This window comes from Bombina bombina, chromosome 3 (genome assembly GCF_027579735.1).
Source record: "Bombina bombina isolate aBomBom1 chromosome 3, aBomBom1.pri, whole genome shotgun sequence".
NCBI classification, from domain to species: Eukaryota; Metazoa; Chordata; class Amphibia; order Anura; family Bombinatoridae; genus Bombina; species Bombina bombina.
Window position 1 is genome coordinate 615089127 of NC_069501.1, and position 17623 is coordinate 615106749.

Consider the following 17623-nt stretch of genomic DNA (forward strand, 5'->3'; position numbering starts at 1 on the left):
TTAGGGGTTAATAGCTTTATTAAAATTTAAATTTCTTCCAAAACATATTAATTAATCCACTAATACCCCTGCCGCATTAAACCTTGCCATATGGTTTGGGTTATTGATGTAGCATGACAATCTCACCACCCACCAAGATCATCTACAAAGGGTATATATGCATCTGTGACCCACCCACTGCAATCACTCCCAAAGCTGTTCTGTCCACAGTAACCCCTTAATCTAATGTTCTGAGTCATTTAAAGGATCCTCTTCTTAAAAGGACTATGCACTCAGGTAATAAGAGATCACTGTATTAAAAGCAGTTGCAAGAACACCCTTTCAAATGGTCTGGATTCTCTCTCTCCCCCCCCCCCCCCCCATTGGGAGTTAGACTTCTGTTGCCTGTTGTCTATATGGCTTTTCTACTGCAGAATTAATGTTTTCAGTATAGGTGGTGGTTTCAACTGGAAAAAGCAGCTATTTCAAATGACAAACTAAAGGTAAGCTACATGTAAGAAATAAAATTAATAAGATTACACTCCCACAGTTAAAATAGATCATTCAGAACACAGTAAATGGGTGACAATGTTGCTATACAATGTCTCTTTAATGGTTGTAATATGCTAATCTGTATTAGGATGGTTCCCTAAAATAGGGGGTTCTTTAGGGTGGGATAAGCTTTAGATAAAAAGAAAGACTGGTTTGATTAAAGTGGGGGATCAAAAGCGGTGTTGACTTTAATATTAAAGGACCACGAAATACAGTAGAATTACATAATTAACAAGTACATAATAAAAAGACAATGCAATAACACTTACTCTGAATTTCAAATAGGCAGCATATTTTCTTCTAACAAATTTATTTTTTCTCCCATTTTCTGGCCCCCTGTATCATGTGACAAACATCAGAAATCACAGACTAGTATATATATATACCCTGTGAGCTTGTGCACATGCTTAGTAGGATCTTGTTCCCCAGAAAGTGTGAATATAATGTTGGTGTATTTATCTTAATGTTGCTACTAGGGATGGGCGAATGTGTTTATATATTCGAATTTGAATGTTAGAACGAATGTTATGGTAGAAATTTGATTTACATAATAGAACGTTGATAAGAATATTCTTAAAAATTCTTCGAATGTTATTTACAGTTTTCGAATGTCACATTTGAATTCGAATGTGACATTCGATTGTGACATTCAAATTCGAATGCGACATTCGAATTGGAATTTCACATTCGAATTTGAATACTACATTTATAAAACACAATTGTAGACTAGAAATACTATTTCAAATTAGAATGTCACATTCAAATCGAATGTCACATTCGAATTTAAATATTACATTAAAATTCGAAAGTCACATTCGAATCGAGTGTCACATTCGAATTGAATGTCACATTCGAATTTGAATATTACATGTATAAAACACAGTATTAGACTAGAAATACTATTTTGAATTTGAATGTCACACTCAAATTTGAATGTCACATTCGAATTCGAATATTACATTTAAAAAACACAGTATTAGACTAGAAATAATATTTTGAATTTCAATGTTACATTCAAATTCGAATATTACATTTAAAACACAGTATTAGACTAGAAATACTATTTTGAATTTGAATATTACATTTATTAAACACAGTTGTAGACTAGAAATACTATTTTGAATTTGAATGTCACATTCGAATGTCACATTCAAATTCAAATATTACATTTAGAAATTGAATGAATGCATAGCTAAACATTCTATTATTCAAATATTTTATTGAAAAGTTCTAAAACGAAAATTCAAAAATAGAATGTTAGAATGTTATATAAACATTCTAAATTCGATTTCGAACGAATGAATGTATCAAAATTCGTTTTAAATTTTGTATTTTTAGAAACATTCCATCTCATCCCTAGTTGCTACCAATTATATTATTATATTATTATTATTTAATCTCGATTAAAGTAATTCCTAAATTCTGACCAGTTAATTTCTATGAACACAATGATTATATTTATGCAGTAACTTAATATCACTTATGGCTAGATATATATATATATAAATTGATTAACAATATTAAAGTATAAAGCAGGCTATAGAGATATCTATATTAATTCATATTCAATTTACATTGTCTGCTATCCTATGAATTATGGACACAATATAATCTATAAATCTACATTAACTCAAAATGAATTCATTATCAAATATCGCAATTAATTTTTACTAGAACAATTTATAATTTCCAGAAATAGGAACCAATTCAATATATAGCTTATTTAACAACGTTTGGACTTAATGTAACTATGTCCAAATCTCGCAATGAAATCTTAGCTTAACTCCCACAATCTAATGTGATTTCCATGAAATATAATTCACTATATTACCCAAAATAGTCTTAGAATACTTCAAATAATCAACCAGAGATTGTTACACAATTATCAATTCTACATATATCAATTAATATGGCATTAAATAAGTTCAATTTAACCACAATAGTTCATGCAATTTCTAAACATATCACAGTAGCTTCGATTTAACCTATGAACATTAAAATACTAACTCCTTTCCTCTTAATAATAAATTTACTTAGCACTAATATACACCTAGATTACAAGTTTTGCATTCATGTTTTAACGCTAAAAAATGGTAATTTCCAAGTTAAAGCAGCACCGCAGCTATTACAAGTCTTGTCGGTATAGCTGTACCGCAAGCCTTTTAGCCTGTAATGCAACGTCAGTCCCGCACACGTAAAAGTTTTTTTCATGGGACTTGCATAGCGCAGCAATTACGAGTTTTGCAGTGAGGCTTAAAAGCTTGTGTTCCCGCCTATACCGACACGATCCGTTTCGCAATCTGAGAGCAGTAGTTATGAGTTTTACGCTACAAAACTGCTACATAAAACTCAGAACTAAACTGTCACAAAGTACACTAAACACCCATAAACTACCTATTAACCCCTAAAGCGAGGCCCTCCAGCATCGCAAACACTATATTAAAGTTATTAACCCCTAATCTGCCGCTCCCAACATCGCTGCCACTAATAAAATGTATTAACCCCTATTCCGCTGCTCCCCGACATCGCTGCCACTATACTTAAGTTATTAACCCATATTCCCCTGCACCCCAACATCGCCCACATTATAATAAATCTATTAACCCCTATTTCGGAACTCCCCGCCACTGCCGCCACTATAATAAACCTATTAACCCCTAAACCACAAGCCCCCCACAACGAAATATACTAAACTAAACTATTAACGCAATAAACTAATCTAAACTAGTAACCCCTAACCCTAACGCTCCCCTAACTTTATATTAAAATTACAATTTCCCTATCTTAAATTAAATTAAAACTTATCTGTCAAATTAAAAAACTAAGTTTAAACTAGCAATTAAAGTAATTTAACTATCAAACTAAAATTAAACTAACTACCAATTAAATATACATTAAAAAATCCTAACACTACTATAAAAATTACAAAGTATCTAATTACAAAAAATAGAAAATACTAAATTGCAAAAAATAACAAACACTAAATTACGAAAAAATAACAAACAAAATGGAAGTTCAAACTTGAAAATACAATGTGATAAGGTCCCTTTAAAGTGATCTCATTTCATTTGAGACAACTGTCTTCTCTTTGATTGTATTTCAGGTAACTTGATTAGAGAGGCATATTCAACTAGCAACTAGTCTGAGTCAATGCTTCAGAATTTAATAAAAGTCTGTAACATTGCAGTACAGAGTTTTAATAAGAGCTTTTATTTCAAATAAATGACAATATTAATCTGAATAAGATGTATATAATGGATAGCATACAATTGTCACTCACCTTTTACATGACAATAAATTTGATAATGGACGTAAATTGGAAAATGTCTTAAAACTGCATGCTCTAAATGTTTATTTTGACTTTTAATATTAAATGAACAGTAAAGTCAAAATTGAAAGATTTAAAGAAAGCATGCAATATACAGAGTCAGATACTAGAAGGCAGAGCCATGCGAAACCAGAATCAATATTCAGAGCCAGATACTAGAACACAAAGCCATGCAAAAACAAAACAATATTCAGAGCCAGATACTAGAACACAAAGCCATGCAAAAACCGAATCAATATTCAGAGCCAGATACTAGAACAAAAAGCCATGCAAAAACAAAACAATATTCAGAGCCAGATACTAGAATGCAGAGCCATGCAAACACAGAATCAATATTCAGAGCCAGATACTAGAACACAAAGCCATGCAAACACAGAATCAATATTCAGAGCCAGATACTAGAACACAAAGCCATGCAAACACAGAATCAATATTCAGAGCCAGATACTAGAACACAAAGCCATGCAAACACAGAATCAATATTCAGAGCCAGATACTAGAACACAAAGCCATGCAAACACAGAATCAATATTCAGAGCCAGATACTAGAACACAAAGCCCGGCAAAAACAGAATCAATATTCAGAGCCAGATACTAGAACACAAAGCCCGGCAAACACAGAATCAATATTCAGAGCCAGATACTAGAACACAAAGCCATGCAAACACAGAATCAATATTCAGAGCCAGATACTAGAACACAAAGCCATGCAAACACAGAATCAATATTCAGAGCCAGATACTAGAACACAAAGCCCGGCAAACACAGAATCAATATTCAGAGCCAGATACTAGAACACAAAGCCATGCAAACACAGAATCAATATTCAGAGCCAGATACTAGAACACAAAGCCCGGCAAAAAAAAGAATCAATATTCAGAGCCAGATACTAGAAACACAAAGCCCGGCAAAAACAGAATCAATATTCAGAGCCAGATACTAGAACGCAAAGCCATGCAAAAACAGAATCAATATTCAGAGCCAGATACTAGAACACAAAGCCCGGCAAAAACAGAATCAATATTCAGAGCCAGATACTAGAACACAAAGCCCGGCAAAAACAGAATCAATATTCAGAGCCAGATACTAGAACGCAAAGCCATGCAAAAACAGAATCAATATTCAGAGCCAGATACTAGAACACAAAGCCATGCAAACACAGAATCAATATTCAGAGCCAGATACTAGAACACAAAGCCATGCAAAGACAGAATCAATATTCAGAGCCAGATACGAGAGCACAAAGCCCGGCAAAAAAAAGAATCAATATTCAGAGCCAGATACTAGAACACAAAGCCATGCGAACACAGAATCAAACTATCAAACCTTTTGTTTGCTATACAACGAATGATTAGTACAATCCTGGGTTTGGGTGATGGTGTCACTAGAAAATGACAACCTTTCGGTTTGACATGAGCTCTCTTATTATGTAACAGCATATATGGATAGAACATTTTGCTATACAAGATGTGTTAATGATGTCACAAACCTGACAACTGTTCTTAATCACTGAAGGAAAGGAGGGTATCCTGGGTAATGTGAATATAACATAGAAAAGGGTTTAACTGCCTTGTATACTTCATGTGAGTGATGATCAGTTGAACCCCATAAGAGATTACATACTTGTTGCTCTACTAGAACTTCAAAGTCAAGCAAAAGAGGGGAGCCTCATGTGTGTAGCAATCAGGAGAAGAATACTGCGCATAATAAGCGTCAGCTTTCAGGTTTACTAGAGTGTTTGTTTTTCCAAGAATACGTTTGCACACTAACAATAACTGACTTTATAAATGTTGAAAATTACATAAAGTGGATAAACACCCTCACTGTACTTTTCTTGTAATATCAACAACAAGTGTATTGTGCCATATTTCAAATAAAAACAGATTGGAACAATGGAGTGGGACAAACAAGTTTGACCAATGGTTACATTACTGTTATTATGGCAACATTATAATACTTGTGTTATGGAGTTAACAACAAGAGAAACCATCCAGGAAAGTAGACCAGGATGAAAAAAGACAGAGATTTGAGCATTCTTTTGGAAAAATAAATTTAATTATTAGCTCAAATTATACAATGTAGAAAGTAACCTGTAGTGAGCGCAGAGGAGGCGTTCTCCCCCGCAGAGTGAACAATGAGACACAGATAAAGTATCAATAGCAACCTATACACAAAGTAAAAGCACCAAGATAGAACTAATTACTGTGTCATTCAGTAGACAATCAAACCTGACCGGTCAGGGGTATATGCATGTGCTTAGGGGAAAAAACGCTATAGCTTATAGAGGTGAAATGACATCATTATGAAAGACATGTCAAACCTTCTACACCCTGCTGCTCACAGCACCCCATAAGACATGCTTAAAGAATATAGAGGTCATAGCTGGGCAGGTAAAGGTAAAGTGGGATCTAAGAAGAGAATGACTGTCTTGAGTGTTATGGTCCAAACAATTAAAGGCATGCAAAGTTTAAACGTACAGGCAATAAGATATATTCAGGGGAATCGCTGCAGAGACCTACTACACCCTGCTGCTACCGGCACCCTCATAGGAGAGGTATAGCACCGGGCCAGGTTGAAGAAATGGGATCTAAGTGGTCAATGCAGTCGTACCCTCAGAATATGTACAATCCAGCATATAAGAATACAATAAGCGTTAAGCGGCTTTGTGCAGTTGATTATACACAATTTGCATGAAAATGCTGTAGGAGGTCGTATGTGCCAGTTCATTAGAAAGTTCAAGCAAGAAATGCAAACAATAGCGGTTAGTGTCCAGCAAGCAAGCAAGTGTAGAAAAGCACAGGAAAAGGCTGCTCGTTAGTCCTATAAACATATGCTTAATCCTCAACTTCTGTGTTGATCTTACAGGCACTACGAAAAAACTAACTTTGGAGTAATCTACTGCTATTATATTAAGGCATGAGACGGCATAATATACCTCTGGATATCTACTGTACATAACAGGTCGTATGGTTCCTTATCACTGTCTGCCAATGAACTGTGCTTTTCAGCTATCATACTGTGCACCGGCTCTGAGCGCCACCCCTGTCGAGGGGGCCCAATACAATATAAGTTCATTAGCTATCAACAAGAAGTTGAGGATTAGGCATATGTTTATAGACTAACGAGCAGCCTTTTCCTGTGCTTTTCTACACTTGCTTGCTTGCTGGACACTAACCGCTATTGTTTGCATTTCTTGCTTGAACTTTCTAATGAACTGGCACATACGACCTCCTACAGCATTTCATGCAAATTGTGTATAATCAACTGCACAAGCCGCTTAACGCTTATTGTATTCTTATATGCTGGATTGTACATATTCTGAGGGTACGACTGCATTGACCACTTAGATTCCATTTCTTCAACCTGCCCGGTGCTATACCTCTCCTATGAGGTGCCGGTAGCAGCAGGGTGTAGTAGGTCTCTGCAGCGATTCCCCTGAATATATCTTATTGCCTGTACGTATAAACTTTGCATGCCTTTAATTGTTTGGACCATAACACTCAAGACAGTCATTCTCTTCTTAGATCCCACTTTACCTTTACCTGCCCAGCTATGACCTCTATATTCTTTAAGCATGTCTTATGGGGTGCTGTGAGCAGCAGGGTGTAGAAGGTTTGACATGTCTTTCATAATGATGTTATTTCACCTCTATAAGCTATAGCGTTTTTTCTCCTAAGCACACGCATATACCCCTGACCGGTCAGGTTTGATTGTCTACTGAATGACACAGTAATTATTTCTATCTTGGTGCTTTTACTTTGTGTATAGGTTGCTATTGATACTTTATCTGTGTCTCATTGTTCTCTGTGCTCACTACAGGTTACTTACTACATTGTCTAATTTGAGCTAATAATTAAATTTATTTTTCCAAAAGAATGCTCAAATCTCTGTCTTTTTTCGTCCTGGTCTACTTTCCTGGATGGTTTTTCTTTTTGTTAACTCCATAACACATTATATAAGGGTCTGCACCACATTCTACTTCAGACTGATGCTATAGTTTTTTCGCTATTTCATTTTTTGCATTAGCTCTAAGCAGTTGAGTCCCTCCTATATATTTCTTGAATTATAATACTTGTATTGCATATTAGGTGGTTTCATCTGCAAGTGTAGAGTGTGTAATGTGAAAAGGGACCAATTCTTTAAAGTTTGCCAATTCTTCTAAGTTCTGAAACTGTACTTATTTTGTTTGTTGAATGTGCTGCTTGAATTCCCTTAAGTGTTTTCATTGTGAGTACAGTTTTTCAAATAAGCACATTCCCATCAAAAGTCTATACAATGCCTGTTGCAAATCATATATGTAGTAATAATACAAATGGCTCCATTAATCAATTACAGAATCTGTCCACACCTGATCTTGGCTAGTGGGTATCATTGCATTGCCTATATTTATCCATGTGCAAGTGGCTGTTCATGCAGTACCATCCCCTGCTATCACATAAACAATCCTGTAAGAGTAGGCGCCATCAATACCATGGTAAGGTTAGTCTGGGGTGATTTTAAATGTCCTGCTTAGAGCTGGTGGAGAGATGACAAACTGCTGAGTACAATTACAATAGCATGGTTACTACTCAATATGCTGTACCTGCATCTGTCTTTAAAGTTATTCTTTAATTTTAACCCCTTACAAGTATCAGTTAGTGAAGCTCTGCATCTTCACACTGGGCGCCGCCATCTTGAAGCTTATATTTGTTATGTAACTTTTAAACTGTGCAAAAAACTGCAAATATGCAGCTATTCCGCTCTCTATGACCAAGATTACAAGTTTTGCAGTACGGCTTGACCGCCAAAAAAATGGCCTTTGAGTGCGGATTGGTCAGCTCACCGATATTACAAGTCGCGCAGTATGGCTTTAACGTGATCGTTATGGCCTATACCACAACGATCCATTCCACAATCAAAGATCAGTAGTTATGGATTTTGCAAAACAAAAATGTTTCACAAAAACTCATAAAAAAAATGTTACAAAGTACACTACACCCGTAAACTACCTATTACCCCCTATACCGCCATCCCCCTCTGTTAGAAATGGGGTCTCCAGTTGGCAGTCGGTTTGCACCCTCTCCAAGTAGGGACCCTCACTCTAGTTAGGATAAGGGAGATACCCGCTACATTAACCCCTGCTCACCCCCTTGGTAGCTTGGCACAAGCAGCAGGCTTATCTCAGAAGCAATGTGTAAAGCATTTGCACATAACACACAATAACACAGTGAAAACACTACAAAAGGGCACCACACCAGTTTTAGAAAAAATAGCCAATATTTAACTATTTAAAACAAGACCAAATACGATAAAAATCCAGCATACAGTAATAAAAATATGAATGCTGCAAGATGTATTCAAAAACACAGTTCCTTGCAGTCAATAGCTCCACCTGCGGCTATCACGGCGTTGTGATACTCAAAACCAACAGTTCAGGCCGGCCGCGGCGTCGCAGGCCAGCTACGATGTTGGGAAGACCCGCAAACAGTACCTTGGATTTGCAGGGCATCGTGATCCTTGTGGTGAGCTCCAGAGAGCGGTGTCACTTCCGGAGTCGGTGCAGGAGTTGTCGGGCCCTTGGTGTTCACACGCGTTGCGGATCGAACTCCGGGCTGATGAAGTCAGGCATCGGGGCTGCGGTGCGAAGCGGGATGATGTGACGTGCGGTGCCCACAGGTTACGGTGCAGGCAGTGGCTCGGTGACGACGTCCAGCGGCGTCGGTGAGACCAGGGCTGCGGTGTGAAGCGGGGTTGTGCGACGTGCGGTGTCCACAGGTCACGGTGCAGGCAGGGATGCCTGGTGACGACACAGGAGTCGATGGTGCGAGCCCCGTGGTCCGGGGCTGCGGTGCTGGACAGGATGGTCCTTCGTGTACCTCACGAGCGGTGTCCACAGGCCACGGTGCAGGCAGCGTCGCCGGTGTCAGCAGGAGCGGCGGCGGCGGGGATGCCCAGGCTGCTGTGTGAGCAGGTGATGCCGGAGTGCGGGGCCCACAGGTCACGGTGCGAGCAGCAGCTCGGTGAAGTAGTCCAATGACGGCGTTGGTGAGACCAGGGTTGCGGTGCGGCATCGACAAGTCATGGTGCAGGCCAGCGGCGTCGGTGGCGGCGTTGCAGTGATTTCTCCTCTTGAACAGCACAAAACACACAGTTCCCAGTGCTGCAGGCCGAGGAAACTGAAGTCTTTGGTATCCCTGAGACTTCCAACAAGAGGCAAGCTCTACTCCAAGCCCTTGGAGAACTTTCTCAAGCAGGACACACGGCAAAGTTTACCCTTTGCACTCTTTTCAGGCAGAAGCAGCAACTGCAGGTCAGTCCAGCAAAGCAACACAGCAAAGGGACAGTACTCCTCCTCCAGCTCTTCAGCTCTTCTCCTTGCAGAAGTTCCTTGTGAGTCCAGCAAGATCCTAGAAAGATTCCAGAAAGATTCTAAAGTCTGTAGTTTTGGGGGCTATTCTTATACCCATTTTTGCCTTTGAAGTAGGTTTACTTCAAAGAAGATTCTCACTTGCTTGTGAAATCCTGCCTTGCCCAGGCAAGGCCTCAGGCACACACCAGGGGGTTGGAGTCTGCATTGTGTGAGGGCAGGCACAGTCCTTTCAGGTGTGAATGACCACTCCTCCCTTCCCTCCTAGCAGAGATGGCTCATCAGGAAATGCGGGCTACACCCCATTTCCCTATGTGTCACTGTCTAGTGAGAGGTGCAAACAGCCCAACTGTCAAACTGACCCAGACAGGGAATCCACAAACAAGGCAGAGTCACAGAATGCTTTAAGCAAGAAAATGCTCACTTTCTAACACACAATCTTAAAACCAACTTTACTAAAAGATGTATTTTTAAATTTTGAGCTCAGGGACCCCAAACTCCACCTGTCCATCTGCTCTCAAAGGGAATCTATGTTTTAATCATTTATAAAGGTAGCCCCCATGTTAACCTATGAGAGAGATTGGTCTTGCAACAGTGAAAACCGAATTTGGCAGTATTTCACTGTTAGGGCATATAAACCATATTACTATATGTCCTACCTTAACCATACACTGCACCCTGCCCATGGGGCCACCTAGGGGTGTCTTACAATGTAAGAAAAGGGAAGGTTTTAGGCCTGGCAAGTGGGTACACTTGCCAAGTCGAATTGGCAGTTGAAAACTGCACACACAGACACTGCGGTGGCAAGTCTGAGACATGATTACAGGGCTACTTATGTGGGTGGCACAACCAGTGCTGCAGGCCCACTTGTAGCATTTGATTTACAGGCCCTGGGCACCTCTAGCGCACTTTACTAGGGATTTACCAGTAAATCAAATATGCCAATCATGGATAAACCAATCAACAGTACAATTTACCTAGGGGGCACTTGCACTTTAGCACTGATTAGCAGTGGTAAAGTGCGTAGAGACAATAAACCAGCAAAAACAGAGTCCAAAATCAGGAGGTCAGAAGGCAAAAAGACAGGGGAGACATGCCAAAAAGCTGCCAGGTCTAACACCCCCGCATCACAAATACTATAATAAACTACTACTATAATAACCTAATAACCTCTAATCCCCCGCCCACCCACATCACAGCTACCTAAATTAAAGTTTTAACCCCTAATCCTCCGTCCCCCTGCATCCCTAACACTAAATAAAGCTATTAACCACTAAACCGCTGTCCCCATACATCGCCAAAACACAAAATAAACCTATTAACCCCTAAACCGCCAACCCTCCACATTGTGTCTCCCTAAATAAACCTATTAACCCCTAAACCGCCAACCCCCACATTGCAACTACCTAAACAAAGCTATTAACCCCTAAACCACTGACCCCCCACATTGTGACAAACTAAATAAACCTATTAACCCCTAAACTGACGCCCCCCCCACAACACCCCTAACTTTAAAATAAAATTACAATATAACTTCCTTAAAATAAATGAAAACTAAAAATTCTATTGGCTGTTAAAATCAGCCAATAAGATTTAATAAGCTCTCTTCCTATTTGAAATGTTCAGCCAATAGGAATGCAAGGTACCCAAAAGTAAAACGGGTACCTTGCATTCAATCTTCAGTGTGCGGCGGACTATCGCATGAAGATGAGCCTCCCAGTCGGATGACCATGCCGCCACCGATCCTTTTCCGTTCCGTAAGAAAGAAGCTGGTCCCGTGCTGGATGAAGATGGAGCCGCCAGGAAGAAGACCTTCACCGCCGGACTTCAGGAACGGTGAGTTCCTATTTTGAGGTTAGTGAAATTTTTATTTTAAATTTTTTTGGTTGGGTTTTATTTTTAGATTAGAGCTTTTTATTTTTTTTAATGGGCACTAAAAGAGCTGATTGCCCTTTTAAGGGCAATGCCCATACAAATGCCCCTTTAAGGGCAATGAGTAGATTAGGTTTTTTTTATACTTAGGTCTTTTTTTATTTTGGGGGGTTGGGTGGGTGGGGGGTTGTACCGTTGCTTTTTTGTTTTTATAGGGGTATAAGATTAGGTTTAATTTTTTATTTTGGATAATTTCGTTATTATTTTCTGTAATCTTAGATTGTGTTATTTTTCGTAATGTTACAGTTTGTTATTTAGTGTAATGTTAGGTTTTGTTATTTTGTTTAATTTTAGATTTTGTTATCTTTTGTAATGTTAGGTTTTTTTAGTTTTTTTTTTTTAGTGTTTTTTAATTTTGTAATTTAGGTTTTTTAGTTTTGGTATCTTTTATTTTTTTTTAAATAGTAATGTTATGTTTATTTATAGTTTAAGCTTAGGTTTTATTTATTTCACAGGTAAGTTATTTACTTTAGGCTAGTTATATTGTAATTTAATTTTAAAGTTAGGGGTGTTAGGTTTAGGGGTTATAAGTTTAATTTAGTTTGTTGCAATGTGGGGAGCCTGCGGTTTAGGGATTAATAGGTTTATTTAGTTTGTTGCGATGTGGGGGGGTCGGCGGTTTAGGGGTTAATAGCTATATTTAGGTAGTCACGATGAGGGGGTCGGTAGTTTAGGGGTTTATAGCTTTATTTAGTGTTGGCGATGTGGGGGAATGGCAGTTTAGGGGTTAATCAGTTTATTTAGTGTTGGTGATGTCGGGAGCGGTGGTTTAGTAATTAATAACTTTATTTAGCTTTGGGGATGTGGGGGGATGGCGGATTATGGGTTATTAGACTAGGGGTTTATGTTAGGGTGTTAGGTTTTTAAACAACTTTCTTTTCTCCATAGACTTCAAAGGGGAATACGTTAATGCGATCGCCATTTTGCAATGGCAGGTCTTTTTCTCCATTGATCCCTATGGGTGAAAGTGTGCATGAGCACGCAAAGTCTAATCTTTTTTTTGTGCGGTATTGGGCTTACCGTGCCATACCGCCCAATAAAAGAAAGTTTTAGGGTGACTTGTAATACCGGCTGTATGGGAATAGCGGTACAGACCCATTTCGAGTGGCTTGTACGCTATACCGCGCAACTTGTAATCTTGGTCTATCTGAGCTAAACTGAAGTGTTTTTTTAAATTAAAATGTATTATTTTTATTATTGGGCTTGGTGGCTGGATTCTGGACTGGAAGTTGCTTTCTGGGGTGGCGGGTGGGGTGTGCTCTCACATTTGTGGTGGTGGAGAGTGACTGAGTGTGGGGTCGTGTGAAGTGGAAGGAGCCGGTAAGTCCTGGCTTGGCATACACAGGCAACCGGGAGCCCCTGCACCTGCAATATGTGGACCGGGTGTGGATGACTCCGGTCCACATATTATTGAACACCAGCCAGCTCCTGGCTCCAGCTCCACCCACCCAGGCATATAATTTTGACTGTGCAGTGCACAGTTAGAGGCGGCAGCAGGCAGGAGGATATATCAGCCGACGTTTTTACATGTGTGGTGGTGGCGTGGTAAGGCGACTCATGCGTGGTGAGGCCAGTTTCAGGGAAGAAGGCAAAGACACTAGGCAGGCTAAGGCAGCCATCAGCTGCATCTCCCAGATGACTCCCAACTAACTACTGGAAAGTAGCTTGCTTAGTTGCTTTTTGTTCCAACTACCATAGTGACAGCCACATTGAGTAACACACTACCACTACATAGCCTCTTACAGGGTAAGTAGCTACCTGCATGCAGTACTAACACATCAATTATAAAGGGGTTTAATTTTGTGAGCTATATATATATATAATATATATATATAAAATATCAAAATAACAGAGTATTGCATTGAGCAATGATACTTTTTATTGGACTAACTGTACATTTATAAAATGACAAGCTTTTGCAAGAGTGTCTTCCGAAAGCTTGTCATTTTATAAATGTATAGTTAGTCCAATAAAAAGTATCATTGCTCAATGCAATACTCTTGTTATTTGATATCTAAATCTCTGGACTAACACAGCTACTCCAATCAACGTATATATATATATATATATATATATATATATATATATATATATATATATATATATATATTATATATATATACATACACATACACACACTTTTAAAACTTGAATTCCATACCATACAAAATGTAATTTATAACTAGATTTAATTTCTCAGATCAGAAATGATGCAATTATCTTTATACATTAAGGGAGAATGTCATTTTAAAATCTTTGTGACCTGTCATTCCCAGATTGGTTTGTGTTTAGTTTTCTGGCTACGGTTTTGGTAAGAGAAAATTTAGTTACCCTCAGTAACAAAATAAAAATAAAAATATCTGAAATAGAGGCTATTGTTTTTTTTTTTAAAAAGTATTTATGTAATTATTTGATATTTCCTGTAAATAAACATAATGCAAATGCTGAATATTAAAACTTTAATTTATTTATATTGTAAAAACTTCTGTAAATATGATTGATTGTCTTTATTTTAGTGTGTATGGTTTAACCAATCAGGTGCCAAAGTGACTGAAAGATGTAAACCACCTGGCCCACAAATGGTTAAGTCATTTCCATTTAAAACAAAAAACAAAACACAGAGAGTCTTTCAAATCCAATTTTGGAATTTAGATATAAAGGGGTCAATTTATTAAATGCCGGATGGCCATGATTCGCAATACCGAATTATTTCTGCTCGGCATTGCTAAATGCAGACAGCATACACTGTCGGCATTTAACATTGCATAAGCATTTCTTGTGAAATGCTTGTGCAATGCCGCCACTTGCACATTCGCAGCCAATCGGACGCTAGCAGGGGGTGTCAATCATACCGATTATATCGGATCGGGATGATTGCAGTCCGCCACGTAAACGGTGGCTGACAAGTTAAGGAGCAATGGTCTTACAACCGCTGCTTCTTGACTCCGCTGATTATTAAATCCACACCCAAAGATTCTTTTTGTGTGTGATCTTTGTGTAGTCTTTCTATATAATCTATCTATTCTATTCTATTATCTATCCCAGTAAAAAATATGACTATATAATATATTCAATATGTAATGTAGCTAATAATCCTTGCAAAGCACAATAAATCATTTTACATAAAATATCCCACAAAAGTGAGTACACCCCTCACATTTTTGGAAATATTTTATTAAATCTTTTCATGTGACAACACTGAGGAAATGACACTTTGCTACAATGTAAAGTAGTGAGTGTACAGCCTGTATAACAGTGTAAATTTGCTGTCTCCTCAAAATAACTCAACACACAGCCATTAATGTCTAAACCGTTGGCAACAAAAGTGAGTACACCCCTAAATGGAAATGTCCAAATTGGGCCCAATTAGATATTTTCCCTCACTGCTGTCATGTGACTTGTTAGTGTTACAAGGTCTCAATAATCATTAAAAAAAATAATCACACTTTATTAATAGCAAAAAATAATAAAAACTCCACAAGTCAAATATCAAGAAAGGAATCAAAACCAGAGCTGGTAGTCAGACGAGCCGGAATCAGGAACAAGGAGAACAGCAGAGTCAGGAACAAGCCAGAGATCAGGAACCAGGAGGGACGTCAGACAGCCAGGTAATACACAGGAACTCACAAACCGGAGACAACGCAAGGGTAAAACATACTGAACAGAGGCCCTTTAAATAATAAGTGATAACATCAAAATTCTGAGACTGCATCCTGTCTCACACGGATGATGTGCACCAGTCTGGTCATAAAAGGAAGTGCAGGAAATGAGCAGCATCACACAGTATGCACCAGAGTCAGCAAGAGAGTTGAGTAAAATGGCTGCCAGCAACACATGGCAAACACAGCAGGGAAAAAAACCCTGACAGGGGGTCAGCCTGTCAGTGCTCAGACCATACGCCGCACACTGCATCAAATTGGTGACAGATGGTGTCTAGCGTGTGTGGCGGCAACCAGGTGAGAAGTACAAAGACAAGTGTGTCAAGAAGTGAAGGTGAAGGACTGGCCAAGCAGGTCTCCAGACCTTAACCCTATTGAGCATCTGTGGGGCATCCTCAAACGGAAGGTGGGGGAATGCAAGGTCTCTAACATCCACCAGCTCCAAGATGTCATCATGGAGGAGTGGAAGAGGTCTCTAGTGGCAACCTGTGAAGCTCTGGTGAACTCCATACCTAAGAGGGTTAAGGCAGTGCTGGAAAATAATGGTGGCCACACAAAATATTGACACTTTGGGACGGATTTGGACATTTCCACTTAGGGGTGTACTCACTTTTGTTGCCAACAGTTTAGACATTAATGGCTGTATGTTGAGTTATTTTGAGGGGACAGCAAATTGACACTGTTATACAGGGTGTACACTCACTACTTTACATTATAGCAAAGTGCATTTTTTTCAGTGTTGTCACATGAAAAGATATAATAAAATATTTACAAAAATGTGAGGGGTGTACTCACTTTTGTGAGATACTGTACGTGCAGTCACAAATATTTTTATTATCATTTACACTTTGACCCCTTTAGATGAATACTTGGGTTGATTAAAAATAAAAAATAAATTAATATATACACCAGTCTTAAAATAATGCTTTCTGTGCCCTAATTGGATGCAAAATATATGCAATAGCAAATGTAAACAGTTTCTTGTTAAAATAATATGCAATGCACTCATTTTACTGTCATGGGGCTAAATTCCAAGTGGAGCGGTATTTATCGATCCGGCTTGCGCATTAACTCCGCTAGAAGTAAGATTTTTGCATGCGTATTACGGAAAGTAAAAAGGTTTTGTGTGTACACTAAACCAACGCACACAAAAAGCCAAAGTAAGAATATCACAACCAAGTTAACGTATTCCCTTATAGACTTCAATATGGTGAGAAAAGTGGGAAAAAAGCTAATACCCAAACGTGATTGCGTTTTCTCAAGTAGGCTAATCTGACATGAAATTATGAATATTTCACATTCCAATGTTCTTCACATATCAGAATATGTTCTATTGATTTATTTATTTATTTATTCATGGTTTATAGGTATAGATATATACAGATATAGGGCTAGATAACAAGTGGAGTGCTAACTGCGCTCATCTTCAGCTTTTTTGCATGTGTTGGGTACCACGCATATTACAAGTTGAAAGTAAAAAGTTTTCGCTCGCACGGTAACTTGACACACTCAAAAAGCTGAAGTTACAATATTGTATTCTCCCACAGACTTCAATGGAGCTCAAAAAGTAGGAAAAAAAATCACCAAAAAAGTCATTCAAACCTGATCGCATTTTCTCAAGTGCGCTAACAGACATAAAATATTAATATTTCGCATTCGAATGTTCTATTTATTCTTAAATAAATATTTCTATATACAGTATATGAATTTCTCTCTCATGATTTTTCATGTTTTTAGCTACTTGACAGCAAAGGGCTGCAATGCACTTAAATATACGTCTATATATGTATACATATGTATTTATGTGTTTATATGTGTATATACACA